This window comes from Alosa pseudoharengus, unplaced genomic scaffold (assembly GCF_046254945.1).
Source record: "Alosa pseudoharengus isolate Yale_2024_CS ecotype anadromous, Long Island Sound unplaced genomic scaffold, YU_APseudo_1.1 YU_APseudo_1.1_scf_20, whole genome shotgun sequence".
Taxonomy (NCBI): domain Eukaryota; kingdom Metazoa; phylum Chordata; class Actinopteri; order Clupeiformes; family Clupeidae; genus Alosa; species Alosa pseudoharengus.
In genome coordinates, this window is record NW_027468664.1 from 28644546 (window position 1) to 28665403 (window position 20858).

General features: G+C 39.7%; 6 non-coding genes across 6 annotated transcripts; all 6 read left to right on the plus strand.

Moving 5' to 3' along the window:
* The first annotated feature begins 11340 nt into the window (after nucleotides 1-11340).
* Nucleotides 11341-11456, plus strand: LOC143137158 (U5 spliceosomal RNA). The gene has a single exon (XR_012989729.1). It is a non-coding gene; the product is annotated as a U5 spliceosomal RNA (small nuclear RNA).
* A 1041-nt stretch (nucleotides 11457-12497) lies between these two features.
* LOC143137161 (U5 spliceosomal RNA) lies at nucleotides 12498-12613 on the plus strand. Its single transcript, XR_012989732.1, has one exon. It is a non-coding gene; the product is annotated as a U5 spliceosomal RNA (small nuclear RNA).
* A 1077-nt stretch (nucleotides 12614-13690) lies between these two features.
* On the plus strand, nucleotides 13691-13806 carry LOC143137160 (U5 spliceosomal RNA). Its single transcript, XR_012989731.1, has one exon. It is a non-coding gene; the product is annotated as a U5 spliceosomal RNA (small nuclear RNA).
* A 1029-nt stretch (nucleotides 13807-14835) lies between these two features.
* LOC143137163 (U5 spliceosomal RNA) lies at nucleotides 14836-14951 on the plus strand. The gene has a single exon (XR_012989734.1). It is a non-coding gene; the product is annotated as a U5 spliceosomal RNA (small nuclear RNA).
* A 2610-nt stretch (nucleotides 14952-17561) lies between these two features.
* LOC143137168 (U5 spliceosomal RNA) lies at nucleotides 17562-17676 on the plus strand. Its single transcript, XR_012989738.1, has one exon. It is a non-coding gene; the product is annotated as a U5 spliceosomal RNA (small nuclear RNA).
* A 2776-nt stretch (nucleotides 17677-20452) lies between these two features.
* On the plus strand, nucleotides 20453-20567 carry LOC143137187 (U5 spliceosomal RNA). Its single transcript, XR_012989756.1, has one exon. It is a non-coding gene; the product is annotated as a U5 spliceosomal RNA (small nuclear RNA).
* The last annotated feature ends 291 nt before the right edge of the window (nucleotides 20568-20858 follow it).

Below are 20858 nucleotides of genomic sequence, written 5' to 3' on the forward strand. Positions count from 1 at the left end.
CCTTTTAGTGACCGTCCTCAAAAAAAGTCTAACAGAAGTTTTGTGGCTGATTATATTTGGGTGGTGAAAGGTCAATATTACTCTGACCTCACAAAAAAAAACTATTTCACTATTCACTAAAAAATATTTTTACAACTTAAACATGATATCCTGGAAACACAGAGTATTGTTATTTTTGTTATTATCACATGATAATAACATTGTTATTTTTCATGTGATGAATTGTTTTAACATGAGAAAATGTTAATCTAGCTTGGCATTACTCCATTAGCCCAACACAGCAGACAGCAGTCATATGCAGGAATTAAAGTGGGAGGAACACAGTTCCACCACCTCGGATAATTTAATAATAAATATATTCTTTCATACCAACAATACAGCGCGATTATATTGTTAAAATAATTGGGGAGTTAATTTTCGTGTGTACAGAGGTTACCAAGAAGCTATCAATTCTTGTCCAAAAAGTATTGCTACACCACGATACTCAATATGTTGTCCAACGGTGAGTCATTTTTCCCCCGTTGCACCGACACTGGATTTTAGGGTTCCCCCACCTGCCAAAACCCACTTTAACCCCTGGTCATGTGGCATGCAATGGAAACATATTCACAAGTAATGTACATTATCATGTTTTCAATGTTTCAGACAGATTTCCTTGTGGGACCCTAACATGAAGCTAGGTGGTTCTACCATATCAGAGTCTCTGCTTTAAAACAACTTGTACTAATAAACAGGGTCTAGAGACATGTTTTTACGATGGATGGACATCGAGGTACAGTAGGCTACAAAACAAGTAAAGCCCAGGAGAGTACTGACTGACTTGCTATATATACGAACACCCAATACCCAAAGTAACCATCACGTCCTTGTCCACGGGGGCAGCCGTGGCCTACTGGTTAGTGTTTCGGCCTTGTAACCGAACCGGTTGCCGGTTCGAACCCCGACCAGTAGGAACGGCTGAAGTGCCCTTGAGCAAGACACCTAACCCCTCACTGCTCCCCGAGCGCTGTAGCAGGCAGCTCACTTCGTCGGGATTAGTGTGTGCTTCACCTCACTGTTATGTGTGTTCACTGTGTGCTGCGTGTGTTTCACTAATTAACGGATTGGGATAAATGCAGAGACCAAATTTCCCTCACGGGAAAGAGTATATATACGTATATACTGTACTTGTATGTAAAAATCTCCATTTTGGATGTCCACAGATCCAAGTAAACCAGCATTCTCTTTAGAAGGTTTTAAAAAATATATCTGTGTGGGCTAAAACACTTTTTATGTGTGGACGAAAGACCCAAACATAAAATATCTGGTTGTGTGTACAGGGCCTAAGTTGTGCTAAATTTGAAATAACTCCCTCAAGGTGTTTCCAGGATATTGTGTTCAAGGTGTAAAAATACAGTAGGCCCATGTTTTTTGAGAGGTCACAGTAACATTGACCACTCAAATCTAATCAGTTCATCTTTGAGTGTACATGTAAGTGACTGTGTTTGCCGAATTTGAAAGAAAGAAAAAAACTTCCTATAGGCATTCCTCACAAGAATGTAGTCACAATGACCCTGACCCATGACCATCAAATTCAAATTAATTTGTTATCTGAGTGAAAGGTCCTTTCCGAAACTAGCTACACTCTCTCACTAGCCACTTGCACTCCTAACCAAGTGTTAAAGGAACACGCCAACATTTTGGGAAAATATCTTATTGTCTCTGCCAGAGTTAGATAAGATGATGCATACCCTTCTCATCTGTGTGTGTGCAGTACCTCAGTCTGTTAGCATAGCTTATCATAGTTCATTGAGGTGAGCAGTTCCAACTAGCCTATAGCACCCAAAAGTGATAAAAGAACTCAACATTTTCCCATTTACATGGAGAACTCGATTTAGCTGTAAGGGTGATTCCCACCTGAGTGCACATCGTAACTTAGGGGAGTGGGTAGGGATTGGTTTCAGAAAGGGCCGGTGTGGATGTTTGCATCACATTTGCAATTATGTCAGGGATTTTTAGAGGTTTATTCACCACAATGGGATGTACATAAGGTCACAGTGACCTTGACCTTTGACTATCAAAATCTTACAAGTTATTATTTGAGTCCAAGTGACTGTTTCTAGCCCTGAGATATGTTGGAGATACCACATTTGCAAAAAGTAGACCTACGGGTATACTGGTGTATGTCACCCGATGATGTCATGTTGAGCTACCTTAAGGAATATATTACACTCTGGACATTAAATGTAGCTTGGATTTGATCAGCAGACATGATTGATGATAATAGATCTCCATTTGTCCACCATAAATGACCTAAGCATTATTTTCAACCAATCATTGAAGTAGATATGTATTTGAAATCACTGGCTGGATCACACCATTTAGGCGGTTACCACAAAAAAAATAATAAAAAGGCCGAGCATTTTTCTTTTGATTTATTAAGTCCACAGATGGCCCTTTCATGTGCAGAAAGAATTTTGAAAAAGGGAGGTTGCTCATCGGAGATATTCAGGTCTGAATATTGCTATTTTTTGGGTATTCGCCAAAAAGCATGTGACATAGTGGACATGTGCAGTCCTGGACTGACACCAGTCACACCTTACGCCTTGTAACTCCAGTTTTAAACTAACCTTGGATGGACCTTTGATGGCATGGATTGTTACTTTGCTGTGTTTAAATCTGACAGCAGGAGGGATGTCAACAATTTATGCAATTTTGGGCCTTTTTTTGAGGTTTTTTGGCCTAAAACAAGGATGGGGGCCTAACTCCCCCTGGGTTGTTTCAAATTTTGTACTATTTTGGCTTTTTGAGTTTTTAGGTGAACCCTTCAAACTGGCCAAGTTTCATCAAAATCGGTGACGTAGCATGCGTCACCCCCGCCTGGTCCTCTCATGGACACACTCTTAAACACACACAACTCGGGATTTACTTTTCACAGTTTATTAACAAGAATTAATTAATACACCACTACCTCCCACACACAGCCACCCCGCATTCATACAACCCGCTTAAACTAGCCCGCTCTATGGCCGAGTTAAACTAAGGGAAGGGACTGGCCATTAACCCCGGCCGGGGGATAAACTCAAAGCACACACACACACACACACACACACACACTAGACTGCAATAACAAGGCCATCAATAGACTTAGCTAGATCACAGGGTCCTATGACCGGCTTTGAGAAAGTACTGGTTTAGTCCGTACAGCAGCTCCAGCCTGGAGCGTTATGAGACTGACCGTAAATGTCCAGAGATAATCCAGAGTTCGCAAGTATCCACAGTGTTCGCAAGTAATCCACAATTTTCGCAAGTAATCCACAACGTTCGCAAGTAATCCACAACGTCTGGCGTGCTGCGGAATGCCCCCGTCCAGCCGCACTAATCAACACGCCGAGAGTCCTCTCGTGTCCAAATTCAGCCTCTCTTTATCTCCCCTTTGACAGCAACAATCACACGCTCCCAACAAGCCACAGGTGTCCCACCTCACCTGCAGCCTACTGCAATTAATCCACATGGTGGGGGCGTAGCCGTCATGGCCAGTAAACGCCATTCACTACAATATGTTTTAATAAACATTGAACCAGTCCGGCCCTCGGCTTGTAGCAAATTTGTTTTTTTGGCCCTCTAATGTATTTGACTTTGACGTGTAGACCATTCGTTTTATTCTGTCGTTCAGGCCTTGTAAAGTGCCTATCCTTCGAGTGCAGTTTATATGAATTGAAGTTTGAAACAGGATGCGTCTGCTGGAGGTTTTTTTTGCATGGTTGCAGAAGCAGGCACGTGGCTGTAGCCTATTCTGCCCATGTTTGGATTACCCGTTGGAGTCGGACTGGACTGGAGGACTATCAGTAAAGGATTGCAGTTCCAGAAAAGGACATGATATAACCAAAGCTGGGAGGGGGAAAGGCAAAGGTAAGACCACCAAACATTGTATTTCAATCTGTGTGTTACAATGTAACATATTGCTGGTCTGAAGAGTATTAGCTAGCCTATAACTTCATAGGGTTTGGTGTTTTTTGCCCTCCAGATGCGTGGTAGCTGTTATGTGATACAAACTGAGTTTCTAAGTTATTATCTTGTCAAATGGGATATGGTCATAACAACGTTGTTGAGATATTATTGTCACCGTTGGCGTTGACTTTCGGTGAAACCGTGTGGACCATTTATAGCCTAGCTACTTTCAACATGTGCAAAGTAATCTGCCGTTAGCAGCTCAGCAGTGATGCCTAAGTTAGCTCATTCACCTCTCAATAGCCTACATTTTAAACTCTTTGCACTCTTTGGTTGGTGTGTAAGCTATATAAGCATACAATTAATTGTCAATCAATCGCTTATCACACAAATAAGCAATGTCAGCTTTTGTAACTTATTTTCTGTTAGCTGGTTTGCCTTCGTTAGCATTTAGGCTACTTCAGTTTCTTTGAGCATCTCTTAAAATTCAGTGCCTCTTGCCAGCCAGACTGATAGAGGCTGGAAATTGCATCATTTATTTACATTTTATATTTATTCAATTAGCAGATGCTCCAATTAAGCGACTTACAAAAAAATGAGGAATAGCCTTACTTTGAAGCTCTAGCAAGGCGTGTGGCTCCCTCACAGGCTGCAGGGACGCTCAGTTAAAATTATCGATTGATTGGATTGCCTCATTAGATATATGGCCACGCCACTCTGAGCGCGCTCTATCCTGGAAGCTTCATACAATGTCTTCGAAGCCTGAACAAAGATAGCTGCCATTACATTTTCACTGCTGGTTCCTTAGGCCTATAATGAACTGTATTCAACATGTTTATAGCTTTACATCACACTCCATAAACATGCTTTGAAAGCCTAAACAAAAGTGCTATTAATGAAAAACAAACAGTTAGAATTTACATTTAATTCAGCTCCTTACTAAAGTCTCCATAGGCCTTGCTGTGTTATGTCTTAGCTGTATTTACATTACATTACATTATATTACATTACATTTGGCTGACGCATTTTTAGCCAAAGCGACTTACAACATGGTAAACAGTTTAAGTTTTAGAGCAATTCTCAACAATTTTAGGACAATTTAAAAAGCATTAGAGTACAGTAAGAATAAGTGCATCAGTGAGTGCTGTTTTTAACAGTTGTCAGTTTAAGACTTGTAAGTGTTGCTATGAGTTTGCTTTAACTCTGTCATTATGTTTTCAGTCATTGCCGTGTCCCGTGGTGACATCAGGTCAGAAAATCTTGGGGTTGCAAATTTAGCCTACAACATATAACATGCACATTATTTTAGCCTACTTTCTACTTAATGCTGCTAATGAAAATGTAGTGGAGTAAAAGTATACATTTAATTTTAGATTTTAGACTTTTAACATGAAGTAAAAGTAAAAGTAGGAAGAAAAATAAAAACTCAAGTAAAGTACAGATACTCCCCATTCATACTTAAGTTTATCTACTTTAAAGCAAAGTGTGCGTCCGTTACGATGCTAGAGTTGGAACCGTTGCCCAGAGGCCATGGGATGATTGTTTTAAATCTCACAATGTGGTTGATGGCCTACTGTGTTGAAAAGTCAACTGTTAATACTGTGGATAATGTTCCAAAGACACCAAGTCCCACCAGCCAGACAGATACTGTGCATTTCTGTCGCATACGTTTTGTATCTACATTTCACGGTCAGTTTAGGCCTATTCGACTGCTCACACTAGAAGACTGCAGACAAAGAAATCTGACATATCACCATCAGATATCCAATCAGATCAGTGGGGTGTACTACGAATCTCGATTAGTGGGTTAGCGAGGTATGTTGCGCTCAAAGCCAGGCTATGCTGTGACACGAAAGTGGATCTGTTTTAGTGTCGCTATTTGATGTTATAGGTTAGACACAAAAAATGACCGCAGTGTAGATTAAGCTATCGCTCATGAATGCGGAAGTAATTGTTTTTAAATAGAGGCGGTCTTGTGCGTCTCCACGTTACACGATTGGCCAAAGTCATCCCAACACCGAGAACGCGCACCGATCTGAGGGGTATTTCACAAAACCTAGATAAGGGATTAAGCTGGGATTTTTAGGTTATCCTAGATGAATTTAGCCTTTCACAAAAGAGATGGCACATAAGTTACCATGGGGATTTATTCTCTGCACCTAGCCTGGTCCCGACCAGGCTAACAGCCAAGCTAAGTTAATTCTAATGGTAATTATGTCGTCTTATTGGTTCAGCTAGCTGTCATTCACATCAGACCTCTGTGCTAATTTTTAAGGAGCTTTATTCCATTTAGAAACTATTTGCTAAATGTATTTGCTCGCAAAACAAAACAGATAGTCTGCCTACTACCATATGGTTATTATTTTAATTGTGATAGCCTTATAATTAGCCTATTAACATAGGCCTAGGTACTCATTGTTTGCTTATTTTATTGATAGACGTTTGATGAATAGCCTACTGTAGTTGATTGGAAGTTGAGGGGCAAGTTTTCGAAGGTATTTTCAACTATAATATTAAGGTATATCATACTATGTGCATATTTGCAGTGGCAAGCGCTTTCTTAATGACGTTGCGTGCCGAGACAAGGAAGCACTCACACGTGGGTGCATGTAATTTGCATTCAGTTGGTCTACCACGCCTACTCCTGCTGTTTTACAGAAATAGCCGTGATTCCCCATTCCACAAAGGACAACTTTACTTCATTGTTAGTCTATATCAAAAGCGGTTGTTCACCTTGTGTGAATGACGCTATTTCCCGCGTCTTTTTTATTCCAACCGTGGGCACTTTGGAGCAGAAACGAGAACGTGCACACATCCTGATTTACTTACACCTGGCTTGACATAGTCGCTCCTACTCATCCTGGATTGGAATTAGTGAAACGAGTTGAGCTAGGATGACCAGACAATGCTATATCAAACCTTATCACTTATCTTGGATGTCTTAATTCTGCCTTTGTGAAATACCCCTCTGAACTGAAAGCCTAGTTTGACAAATATATCACATAACTGCAATCGTAGTATCACTTAACGTATACCCCTGAGTCAAGGCTTTGTCAAGCCTCGATATGTCTACATAGCCTAGATATGTCTAACGTGCTTCGTAGTATACCCCACAGATTGGATCTGTAATATTGTATAAGACAGACATCATAGTAGGAACTTGTTTATATTAATGCTGGAGGTTTATCAGAGGGGTATTTCACCAAACATAGATAAAGGATTAAGCTGGGATTTTTTGGTTATCCTGGATGAATTTAGCCTAGACTTGGTTTCACAAAAGAGATGGCACATAAGTTACCATGGGGATTTATTCTCTGCACCTAGCCAGTGGGGTATACTACGAAGCACGTTAGACATATCTAGGCTATGTAGACATATCGAGGCTTGACAAAGCCTTGACTCAGGGGTATACGTTAAGTGATACTACGATTGCAGTTATGTGATATATTTGTCAAACTAGGCTTTCAGCTCAGATCTGTGCGCGTTCTCGGTGTTGGGATGACGTTGGCCAATCGTGTAACGTGGAGACGCACAAGACCGCCTCTATTTAAAAACAATTACTTCCGCATTCATGAGCGATAGCTTAATCTACACTGCGGTGATTTTTTGTGTCTAACCTTTAACATCAAATAAATCAATTGTCATCAGTTGTTGTATGGTATGCACGTCCATAGTGGGATATTTGCACGCACAGCACTATTAAAGCGCATTCGAGATCCAAAATGTTAGTAGAGGCGGAGTTCCACCTGCAAGATAAATGACAGAATCCTACACGTGAGATAACTTAGTTTTTAAGACAACTGATTGGTCAGTGTGCGGTAGATTACACGATTTGAGCTATAACTTAGCACATAACCTCCTCCCGACCAGGTTTGGTTGACAGCATAAGATACCATGGTGATATAGCGACACTAAAACAGATCCACTTTCGTGTCACAGCATAGCCTGGCTTTGAGCGCAACATACCTCACTAACCCACTAATCGAGATTCGTAGTACACCCCACTGGTCTATGAGCTCTCACGCTAAAAAAACAAACAGTGTGGAGAACCACATTAGAATGGTTAGATAGCATCTCACTGCAGACCACACACTGTGGCTTTGGGCAGTCTGTCTCCCAATCCACGTGAAGCCTATAGGGCTATATGTCACACTTGGCCTTCAGTTGGGCATATTTGGTGGGGGGCACAAAGGCCACATGTCAGGGCACCAAGGCCAAAGTTAACTATACAGTAGTAGGCTATAAAAATGATCAAAGTTGTATATAGCCTATTCACTGCAGTAGACCTGCATCACTGTATGAAACATTACAAAAACATGAAACATGACGTATTACAAATAACTGTAAATCATCTGATCATCTAATAAAAACAGATATCTAGGCTATATATAAAATTTATTTTATATTTGGCCTGCTATGAAATCATGTATTGAACAATTTAAATGTAGCACAGCTCAGCTTTAAGAAACTCAAATAGCCTAGAACAGCGGTTCCCAAACTTTCCCCCGCGGACCACCGCCTACATTCCGACTCGGCTCGCGTACCCCCACCATCCGACACATAAACACATAAAAACGTAACGCATTCTATAACCCCCCCCCCCCTGTTGACAATATTTGTCCGTTTCCCGGTTTTAGGTGCGTGCATTTGGTCAGTTAAAAAGTTATGAAAAGTAGCCTGCATAGTAGCCTAACTACATCCACATACAATATCTTATAATGGGCCTACAACGCCTGACAAGGATGTATTCGTTTGGACAACAATAGGCTATACAGCCTAGAAAGGCTAAACTTAGGCTACCTTTAGTTTGATAAATGTAAAGCCTAGCTTAATGTTACCTTTCTTGCCCATCTGAAATAACTCCTAGCTTTGCTCCTTCCCTCCTTTCTGTTTTTGTTGTTTTCAAAAACCTGTTATATCCGCGAAACTTTCCCCCCACGGACCATCCAACGCATTCAAAAGTAACGCATTCTATTAGCTATTTCAGGCGTCATGTTTAACAAGCTGCCCTTTTTTTTGATGAACACATACAGAGTTTATAAATGATATCCTTTAATTTCATGTTTCCATATCATTATGACCTGATTCAAAATTATGTATTTATTCATGAATTAATTACAAAAGATTTAAATTTTTCATTTTACACCTGTCCGCCATAGCCCTTTTCATCTCGCGTACCCCCTAGAAGCAGCTCGCGTACCACCGGGGGTACGCGTACCACAGTTTGGGAATCCCTGACTTAACGTATACCCCTGAGTCAAGGCTTTGTCAAGCCTCGATATGTCTACATAGCCTAGATATGTCTAACGTGCTTCGTAGTATACCCCACAGGTGTAAGTAAATCAGGATGTGTGCGCGTTCTCGTTTCTGCTCCAAAGTGCCCACGGTTGGAATAAAAAAGACGCGGAAAATAGCGTCATTCACACAAAGTGAACAACCGCTTTTGATATAGACTAACAATGAAGTAAAGTTGTCCTTTGTGGAATGGGGAATCACGGCTATTTCTGTAAAACAGCAGGAGTAGGCCTAGGTGTGGTAGACCAACTGAATGCAAATTTACGTATGCACCCGTGTGAGTGCTTCCTTGTCTCGGCACGCAACGTCATTAAGAAAGCGCTTGCCACTGCAAATATGCACATAGTATGATATACCTTAATATTATAGTTATATATTATAGTAAATACCTTCGAAAACTTGCCCCTCCACTTCCAATCAACTACAGTAGGCTATTCATCAAACGTCTATCAATAAAATAAGCAAACAATGAGTACCTAGGCCTATGTTAACAATTATAAGGCTATCACAATTAAAATAATAACCATATGGTAGTAGGCAGACTATCTGTTTTGTTTTGCGAGCAAATACATTTAGCAAATAGTTTCTAAATGGAATAAAGCTCCTTAAAAATTAGCACAGAGGTCTGATGTGAATGACAGCTAGCTGAACCAATAAGACGACATAATTACCATTAGAATTAACTTAGCTTGGCTGTTGTCGGGACCAGTGGGGTATACTACGAAGCACGTTAGACATATCTAGGCTATGTAGACATATCGAGGCTTGACAAAGCCTTGACTCAGGGGTATACGTTAAGTGATACTACGATTGCAGTTATGTGATATTTGTCAAACTAGGCTTTCAGCTCAGATCTGTGCGCGTTCTCGGTGTTGGGATGACTTTGGCCAATCGTGTAACGAGACGCACAAGACCGCCTCTATTTAAAAACAATTACTTCCGCATTCATGAGCGATAGCTTAATCTACACTGCGGTAATTTTTTGTGTCTAACCTATAACATCAAATAAATCAATTGTCATCAGTTGCTGTATGGTATGCACGTCCATAGTTGGATATTTGCACGCACAGCATTATTAAAGCGCATTCGAGCTCCAAAATGTTAGTAGAGGCGGAGCTCCACCTGTAAGATATATGACAGAATCCTACACGTGAGATAACTTCGTTTTTAAGACAATTGATTGGTCAGTGTGCGGTAGATTACACGATTTGAGCTATAATTTAGCACATAACCTCCTCCCGACCAGGTTTGGTTGACAGCATAAGATACCATGGTGATATAGCGACACTAAAACAGATCCACTTTCGTGTCACAGCATAGCCTGGCTTTGAGCGCAACATACCTCGCTAACCCACTAATCGAGATTCGTAGTACACCTATGAGTACACCCCACAGGTCAACTTTGTCAGATTCTTGTTCCTTATGGCCATACTACGGTACACTGCGCATGTCCGATTTCAGAGCACTGTTGGGCCTGTACTTTCTCTCTCTGCCTCCCCCTGGTGGCCGTCGTAGTCAGCACTCTTCACTGTCTGCAACTGAGAACACTTTTTATCCTTTTTCCCGATGCCTTCAACGTGCGCCTTTTTACTCACTTGATTAGGCTATTCGTTGTATTGGTTGCAAGAAACTTGAGTCGAGCCCTGCATTGTGACTCGGGTTTGATTCTAGGCCTGCTGTCTATGGATTGCTACAAGCGTGTACACGCACGGCTTTGTTTGCACAATGCACAATTTTTGTTTTACGGTATGTTTAACTGAGTTATAAATGACAGAAATAGACGTGGGAGCCTCCGATAATTTCAGTTATTTAGCTTACAATAAGCTATAACGTTAGATTTGTATGACTATCTTATCGTAACACGAGTGAGTCATTGAGAGATAGAGGAAGTGGAGTTAGTTCCCAGAATGCATTGCAGAAATGTATACAATTGTGTTTAAAGCCTTGTTATCTGATCCATTTGTCGTGATATTTCGTATGAAGCACATATACACATAGAGCTTTTAAACTAATCATTACTAGTAGTTATCGATATGTAGCCTGATATTAGGTAGCCGTCATCGTGAAACGCACGTTCATTCATAGGTACCTCAGGTTGCACGTTCATTAGGCAGTACACTCTGGGTTCTCTTCAGATCGTATAAATCTTTCGCCTTTTACTAAAGATTTCCGTGGAGAGGACCATTATGAGTTTTAACTAATTTTTTGATGCCCCGCCACCATGCGGGGCTTCCTGTCGTTGTAAAATATTATCAGGTGCTCGTATTGCTTAACACTTTACTTACAGTTAGCTAGTGTAGTAGATGTTATTCACGCTTTATAGTGATATGCTCATTAAGTGCCTTCTATTATGTTTATAAGTTGCATAGCTTCTCTCTTGGCGTTGATGATTGTTGGTTGTCAAGACGTGCCCTATATAGCCTTCTGTTTGGGACTAGACTCACATGTAGAAAGATGTTTCATGGTCAAGTCCCAGCCTACTTTGAACGTGACCATTTAGTAATATCTTAGTCGAATGAATAAATGGGTCTACTGTTTGTCTTGAGTAGGCTTTCTTCGTAAAACTACGTGAGGCTATGTGGTATTCTTTAAAACTATTGTGCCTGTACGCAACACGGAAGCTGGGTAAGCGGCAGTAACATTATGTACCCAGCATGCTGCGCGTAGTTAAAGAAGCCTTGACAAGACAGTGCATAGGACAAAAGAGGGCCCGGTCAAGACCAGCGATTTTTGCTTCTTTACAAGTTTATGATTTTCTTCATAGCGAATAATATTTAGGCTGACCTTAATGTATGATTTCATAGAGGATCACTAATATATATATATATATATATATATATATATATAGCCTGGCCTATACATTGTTGTCCTGTCATAGATGGTTTTCTTTCCATGTATCAAGTGTCCTTCTCTTTGTAGAAGCAAAGTAGGCCTAGTGATTAAATCAATGGCAGTGGTGGTAATTTTATTATTTTAACTGACTACATTAGGATATGTATAAGGTTTTTTTTCAGCAATTATTCTCATGCAGAAAGGAGAAATGTGTGAAATTGTAGGCTAAGACTTATTGCATGTTCGTTGCGTAAGTACAAAGGATTGTTAAAAGAAAATCTATCGTGCTATTTCGTATGAAACACATGCACATTGAGCTTTTAATATATTCATTAGGCCTACTAGTAGTGATCGATGTTTGAAGCCTGATGGTAGGTAGCCGTCATCGTGAAACGCACGCTCATTCATAGGCACCTCAAATGGCACGTGCATCAGGCAGTACACTCTGGGTTCTCTTCAGATCGTATAAATCTTTCGCCTTTTACTAAAGATTTCCGTGGAGAGGACCATTATGAGTTTTAACTAATTTTTTGATGCCCTGCCACCGTGCGGGGCTTCCTTTTCTTGTGAAATAACACGAAGTGTCTCGCGGTGTGCCACCTGTTGCCAGTTACAATGATTTAAATTATGTATTTCTTAGAAGTCGACGTGCTCATTTGGCAAGATTGTTCTCAGTGTTTCTGGCTTTAAGTTGCATGGTCTTTCTCATGGCGTTGGTGATTGCTAGTCGACAAGACGTGCGCTATTTAGCCTTCTGTTTGGGACATGACAAAGTTACTCGTCTGTGTACCCACATGTAGAAAGATGTTTCATGGTCAAGTCCCAGTTTACTTTGCAACGTATGAATTTAGTAATATCTTAGTCTAATAAATAAATGGATTGATTGCTGTTTGTCTTGAGTAAAACTACGTAAGAGTCTATTCTTTAAAACCACCAAAACGGGCTCTGAAACTACTGTCCTGCACGCAACACGGATGTTTGGAAAGTGGTCACATTATGTACCCAGCATGCTTTGCGTAGGCCTAGTTAAAGAAGCCTTGACAAGACAGTGGACAGGACAGAACAGGGTCCGGTTAAGACCAGCGATTTTTTTCCAAGAACTCCTTACTTCTCTTCAAGTTTATGATTATTTGCATGACGAATATTTAGGCTAACCTTTATGTACGATTTCCGTGTAGAGGATCATTAAGATATACGGTATATTTTGTTGTCCTGCCATAGATGGGTTTCTTTCAATGTATCAAGTATTGCATAAATTAACACAAATGTATTTCATATGTTTCCTTCTCTTAGTAGTAGAAAAGTAGGCCTAGGCCTAGTGATTATAGCAATGGCAGTGGTGGTAGATGTGTTATTTTATTTGACTACATTAGGATATGTAGGTTTTCAGCCATTCTAATGCTGAAAGGAGAAATCTGTGAAATTGTAAGACTTATTGCATTCATAGTACAAAAGAGTGTTAAAAGAAAACCTTGTTATCTGATCAATCTGTTGTGATATTTCGTATGAAACACATGCACATTGAGCTTTTAACGTAATTATCGATGCGAAACCTGCTTGGATATTAGGTACCCGTCAGCGTGAAACGCACGTTCATTCATAGGGACCTCAGATGGCACATTGTTAAGGCAGTACACTCTGGGTTCTCTTCAGATCGTATAAATCTTTCGCCTTTTACTAAAGATTTCCGTGGAGAGGACCATTATGAGTTTTAACTAATTTTTTGATGCCCTGCCACTGTGCGGGGCTTCCTGCTCTTGTTGAATAATATGAGTTGTGTAGTTGTGCACGCCTTCCCTGCAGCTAATAGCTACAGTGATTGAAGTTATATTATCTTTAGAATCGACGTGCCCATTTAGCAAGATTGTTCTCCGTGTTTCTGGCTTTGTTAGGTTGCATGGTCTTCCTCTTTGCGTTGGTGATTGCTGGTATAGTCGACAAGACGTGCTATTTAGCCTTCTGTTTGGGATGTGACATGAATGTTACTCGTCTGTGTATGTCGACATGTAGAAAGATGTTTCATGATCAAGTCCAAGCCTACTTTGCAACGTGACTATTTAGTAATATCTTAGTCTAATAAATAAATGGATTGATTGCCAGGTCTACTGTTTGTCTTGAATACTTAGTAAAACTACGAAAGAGTCTTTAAAACTACCAAAACGGGCTCTGAAACTACTGTCTGCACGCAACACGGACGTTTGGAAAGCGGTTACATTATGTACCCAGCATGCTTCGCGTAGGCCTAGTTAAAGAAGCCTTGACAAGACAGTGCACAGGACAGAACAGGGTCCGGTCAAGACCAGCGATTTTCTCCAAGAACGCCTTTCTTCTCTTCAAGTTTATGATTCTTTGCATGGCGAATATTTAGGCTGACCTTTATGTACGATTTCCGTGTAGAGGATCATTAAAATATACGGTATATTTTGTTGTCCTGCCATAGATGGGTTTCTTTCAATGTATCGAGTATTGCATAAATTAAAACAAATGTATGTGTTATTTTAATTGACTACATTAGGATATGTATTAGGTTTTCAGCCATTCTCATGCAGAAAGGAGAAATCTGTGAAATTGTGAGACTTATTGCATTCATAGTACAAAAGATTGTTAAAAGAAAACCTTGTTAGCTGATCAATCTGTTGTGATATTTCGTATGAAACACATGCACATTGAGCTTTTAACGTAATTATCAATGCGAAGCCTGCTTGGATATTAGGTACCCGTCAGCGTGAAACGCACGTTCATTCATAGGGACCTCAGATGGCGCATTGTTAAGGCAGTACACTCTGGGTTCTCTTCAGATCGTATAAATCTTTCGCCTTTTACTAAAGATTTCCGTGGAGAGGACCATTATGAGTTTTAACTAATTTTTTGATGCCCTGCCACCGTGCGGGGCTTCCTGTTGTTGTTAAATAATATGATTTAAGTAGAGGTGTGCACCCTCCTTGCAACTAACAGCTACAATGATTAAAGTTATATTTTTTCGGAAGTCGACGTGCTCGTTTAGCAAGATTGTTCTCCGTGTTTCTGGCTTTGTTAAGTTGCATGGTCTTCCTCGTGGCGTTGGTGATTGCTGGTAGTCGACAAGACGTGCACTATTTAGCCTTCTGTTTGGGACATGACAAGAAAGTTACTTGTCTGTGTATATACCGGTACCCACATGTAGAAAGATGTGTCATGATCAAGTCCTAGCCTACTTTGCAACGTGACAATTTAGTAATATCTTAGACTAATACATAAATGGATTGGTTTACGGGTCTACTGTTTCTCTTGAGTACTTCGTAAAACTACGTAAGAGTCTATGGGCTATGCTTTAAAACTATTGTCTGTCTGCACGCAACACGGAAGTTGGGACAGCGGTAACATATTCACAGGACAGAATAGGGCTCAGTAAGACCAACGATTTTCTCCAAGAACTCCTTGCTTCTCTACAAGTTTATGATTCTCTTCACGACGAATAATATTTTTAGGCTGACCTTTATGTACGATTTCCGTGTAGAGGATCACTAATATAGGTCCTGCCATAGATGGTTTTCAATGTATCAAGTATCGCATATTAAAACAAATGTATTTCAATACAATACAATACAATACAAATATATTTTCCTTAGGCCTATGATTATAGCGATAGCAGTGGTGGTAGTTGTATTATTTTAAGTGACTAGGATATGTATTAGGTTTTTAGCAATTATTCTCATGCAAAATGTTGAAATTGTAAGACTTACTGCATGTTCATTGAGTAAGTACAAAAGGTTGTATTATAGACTACTATGGCAGATTACAAAATAAGTGTTATTGAAACAGTATAGAGCAATAATAGCTTAAGATTGCATTTCCATTTGATGAATGTTAATATCAGAATAACTTGGGATAAAATACTGTAATGATATATTGTCCACGGTAGCAATGTTATCAAGATACAGTGATTCTGTGATAGTTGACATATTGCAAGAATCTATCATACATCATGAAGAAAGTATGATATGACAAGCGCCTGGCGATACAAGATTACGTATCAATATTTTCCCCACCCCTAGTTATGACCTTTATTTTCCTAAGGCTGTGTTGACTGTTTTATAAGCATACATTTTGTGGAGTGATGTTTGATGTAAAAAAATAAAATAAAAATCCACAGACATTTTGTTTAATGGGATAGAAACAGGTTTGGAAAATAGCACCAGCCACATATTGGTAAAAATAGATGGCTTGTGGCTTGTAGATTTCAGACACAAAGTAATTATATGCTGTTGAGTGGCTGGTACATTTTGGTAAATTTTCACATTAATTTCTCAGTTGCTGGAAGATTTTAAAAAGTTTTAAAAAGTTACAAGTGCTGGAGAGGAAAGATTTGGTTTTCAAGAGCATATACATTTTAGAAAGTCTTTGTCTTGTGTTCTGATCAGTGATTGTGCAGCTTGTTCCATACGTTTTGATTCCATTCTATTTTATTTATGTAATTTTGGCTACTCTGTTAAAAAGTTCTAAGAACACATTTCTATGAACGACTGATTGGAGAGGCTACCCTAACAGTTACTAGGCTTGTTTTTCAGTTTTGCATTTCCACCATCAGTTAGAACGCTGAGATGACGTAACACATTGCACTTTCTTTTGTTTGGCTTTCCCCTTCACATTTTTAATAGTGTGAAATGGGCCCTGTACATAACAAACATTACAAAGGTTATCCCTTTATGCAGCCCATTATAACATTGTCATGTCTGCTAAATGTTTCCTTACAATTTTGTAAATGTTCCTACAATCTCCACCAAATATTTTTTTTTTATCATATTCACGAGAGAAAAAAGTGTTTCAGAGGAGGATTTTGGTGTTAGATTGTTTCAGGCCCCTTTAGTGCACAGCATACAAGGCCTCTACAATTCCAATTTTGACCAGTAGGAGGAAGCATTTACCAACAATGGCCGATTGAACCAGGCAGATACAGAAATCCCCCTTGCCGAGGCCAACGCAACAGCACAAACCTACTGAAAAAAAAATTAACGCTACAATACCAGAGCCGGTTGATAAAGCGTGGCGTTTATTCTAACTTATTCTTAAGTAAGCATGTAATTCACAAATTTGTGGAATTACATTCCAACTTTACCGTTCACAGAAAGTACAGTTTAGCGTTGTGGCAAAAAGTGAGTACAAACGGCACATTTACGACAGGTTTGCGCTACATAAATGTAGGCTATACCAGAGAATGTATACGGGCTCTGGCTACACTGTAACTTTATCCGACTTTATTGGACCGATCAGAAACTTGCTTTCCTGCCGATATTTGAAAACGGTGACGTCATACTCCCAGCGTGCATTGCGCCTCATTGAATAGCCTATTTTACTTTTGTACATGCATACTTCTTTAACGTATGGTTTTTTTTAGTAATGCAACATATGTAATAGACATAGCAGTATAACAGCACTCTGATAACTTGAGCATGATCGGTGGTAACTCTTATAGTGAACTATCGCTCTGATAGTAAGTTAATGAAGTCTCGTTAGGATTGGGCAGAACACTCATGGTTCTCTTCATATCGTATAAATCTTTCGCCTTTTACTAAAGATTTCCGTGGAGAGGACCAATTTGAGTTTATAGTAATTTTTTGATACCCCATCGCATGGTGGGGTCCCTCTTCTTGTAAAATGGTATTGTGCACAAAGCTGTCTTATCAGCCTTATGTCTACTATTACAGGTTGAAAGTTTGAGGTCATATAGAACAGTGGTTCTTAACTGGTAGGTCGGGACCCAAAAGTGGGTCGCGGAACCATTCTGGGTGGGTCGCGGAGCTTGTGGTTAAAAAAAAGAAGAAATCGCCCATTTCAAATAGACTTAAATTGAGACGAAATGGTGCAGAATCCACAGTGTGCGATGTTCACAATTGCTGGAACATGAGTGAAAATGCCTCATAATAAAGTACACCTGTCAAAGACAGACCTGTCAAGTACTTTAAGGTGACATCAGGAGTTGGAGAATTCACAAATGTAATGCCAAACAGCATGTTCCAAACAAATAGGCCTACAGGCACTTGGCCTTTCTTAGCATGTAGCTCACCAAATCTGTTGTCTTGAACACTATAAAATATATATGGGTTGTGACTTCATGATCATGGGAAATTGTGGGTCCCAAAGTCAGACCAGTTAAGAACCACTGATATAGAAACTTGTGTTCTACTGTAATGTACACAGAATATCAGTTAAGAGCAGTTGCATTGCTTTTCTTAATCAGGGCAGCAGTTTTCAGATTATGCTTACATCATTGCAAAAGGGTTCTCCAATGTTTACTCAGTTAGCCTGTTATAATATCAGATTAATAAACAGAATGTACATTTGTGCCAATGTAGATATTGCAGATCAGTAATTTCTTTCTACAACAGTTGAGAACCCTTTTGCAATTATGTAAGCACATAATGTGATCTGAAAATTGCTTGCCAATGCAACTGATCTCAGCGGGTATTCTGTGTATAATGGAGTGGAATGGAAATTTCGAAGTGACCCTAAACTTTTGACCGGTAGTGTACGTAATACCACATGCTGAACGGTTCCTGAAAAGGGTAATGTAACATGTGACACCTTCAGCCAGGTCGATGCAAGTTATTTTAGTCTTGCATTTACTTCTCAAGTTATTTTTTCAAGTATCACATTGAGTTGAAATGACATGATGAACCCCAAAATTCTGTCAATCTCTTTGTGTGTGGATGCATTTGCTCTCTGCAACTGTTTCTGATAAACAAAATGATTTTAGAATGAAATCATAAAAAGAATGACCATGAATCAACATGTGAACAATTTGTATGATTTAAAAAAACAAAAAAACACAGTTTTTAAACGCTTTACTTTGTATGTGGACTGAATCATGTTAGCTATGTTTAGAACAGCCAGCATGCACTTTATATTTTTCCAAAGCTGTTTTATAGACATAAATGTGTCTCCCAATATTTCACTAAATTGCTTAAATTTATGTAATTTTTGTCACTAATCTACTTGGCCACTATGATATTTCGTTGATTTCATTACAGTTTTTTCTGATTGCTTAAGCACAATTTTTGTAACTATGGCGTTTTTTGCAAAACTCTACACACAAATGGCAAAACCTCTCACCCAATCAGCAAAACATTGTAGTTCTCTTGCAAAAGCTAACACACCTTGCTTAACTCTTCACACCTTCGTAAAAATTATGTTTTCGTATCAAACCGTAAACACAAGCCATCACAATAGTAAGCACATAAGTGCCAACTACACACTGATGGTCTGAATAAAAAACACATCTGGCTTTTGCTTTCTCTGTGCACAAGGTAGACTATGTCAGTTTGAGGTCATACTTTTGTCATAGTTCTGTAAACATACAGGGATCCAACTTCAAGTATTTACATCAAAACAAACACAAGTGTGTTTTTCCAAGTCAAAACACAAAATAGCAATTTCACTGAGACAAAACAAATCAGTCTACATCGGGTCGTCTCTCAAAATTCTGTCTACATCACATGCAATGTCCTAGTCCAAGGCACCGGGAAAAATACATTCTGGAATGACGTATCCAGGCCTGACATGACAATATCCCCACATGTAGACTGTTTTTTTTGTCTGTAAAAGGGCTATTTCTTTCTCTTCTCACTCTTGCTGCTCACTCCATTGTACCCATTGTACATTACCTGTGGCTTATTTATAGTGCTTAGGCTGATTGCAAAGTGAACTAATTATCTAAAACAGTTTTCACATGAGAAAGTGTGCCAGAGAGTTGGCAAAATAGTATAAATAATAGTCATACATGTGTATGATTTGCCAGGAGTGTGTTGATCATTTGGAAATTGAGTGTAAAGCAGTGAATTGTGTTTACAGTTCTGCAAAAAGAGTGCTGTGCAGTGAATTGTGCCTACAGTTGTGCAAAGTGTGTGTTACAAAATTGCAAACTGAGTGCAAAGCAGTGTTTGTGCTTTTAGTTTTGCGATCTCAGTGAGTGGTTTTGCTATAAGTATTAATAGTTTTAGAAAGTGTGCTATAAGAATCAAAGTTGTGTTTAAGCATTCAGAAAAAAACTAATTTAAATAGCCTAGTAAAATGTTAAGATCCTGTCTAACATTCTTTCCCAGCATGCTTTGTGGGATGGCTCTGGGCATAATAATGAATGAAACCCCCAAGAGGTTCTCGTCTAGTAGCCAATGTACGGCAGCTTCCCAGCATGCTTTGTGGGTTTTCTGGCCTTTGAAAAGTAAAAAAAAGGGGGGAAAAATACTTTTCATGGGCCACTTCTGAAAATGAGTAGGCCGCATGCTGATAACTTCAACATTTGCATGAAGGTAAAGCAGTACTTTGAAGGTCTGTGCGTGGTGTTTAGGCTACCTGTAACTCTGATAGTGACCTGTGTCGCTGGCGGTGGCTAGCTGAAGTCATGGTCCAGCCTGGCACAACACTCATGGTTCTCTTCATATCGTATAAATCTTTCGCCTTTTACTAAAGATTTCCGTGGAAAGGACCACTATGAGTTGATATGAATTTTTTGATGCCCCACCTTACGGTGGGGTCCCTCGATCTGTGAAAAAGAAGCGCCCTCCCTTTGCTTGTGCGCCGACGTGTACTGCTGATAGCGACGAACGATAGGGAGGAGCTTACACCTCGGCCGCACGGCCTGTTGTTCACGTGTGGTCGAACGTTCTTTGGACAGGTAGATTTCTGAAACTCTGATCAGTTTGGTTCTCTTTTGGAGCTCTTTCTTCAAGTAGCCTATGCCCGTCTGAAATATAGCAACCTCCTCATGTGTGTCTTTATTCCCTGATACAGCCTTTTTTCTGAATGAGTAAGTGGCTCAAGCCTGA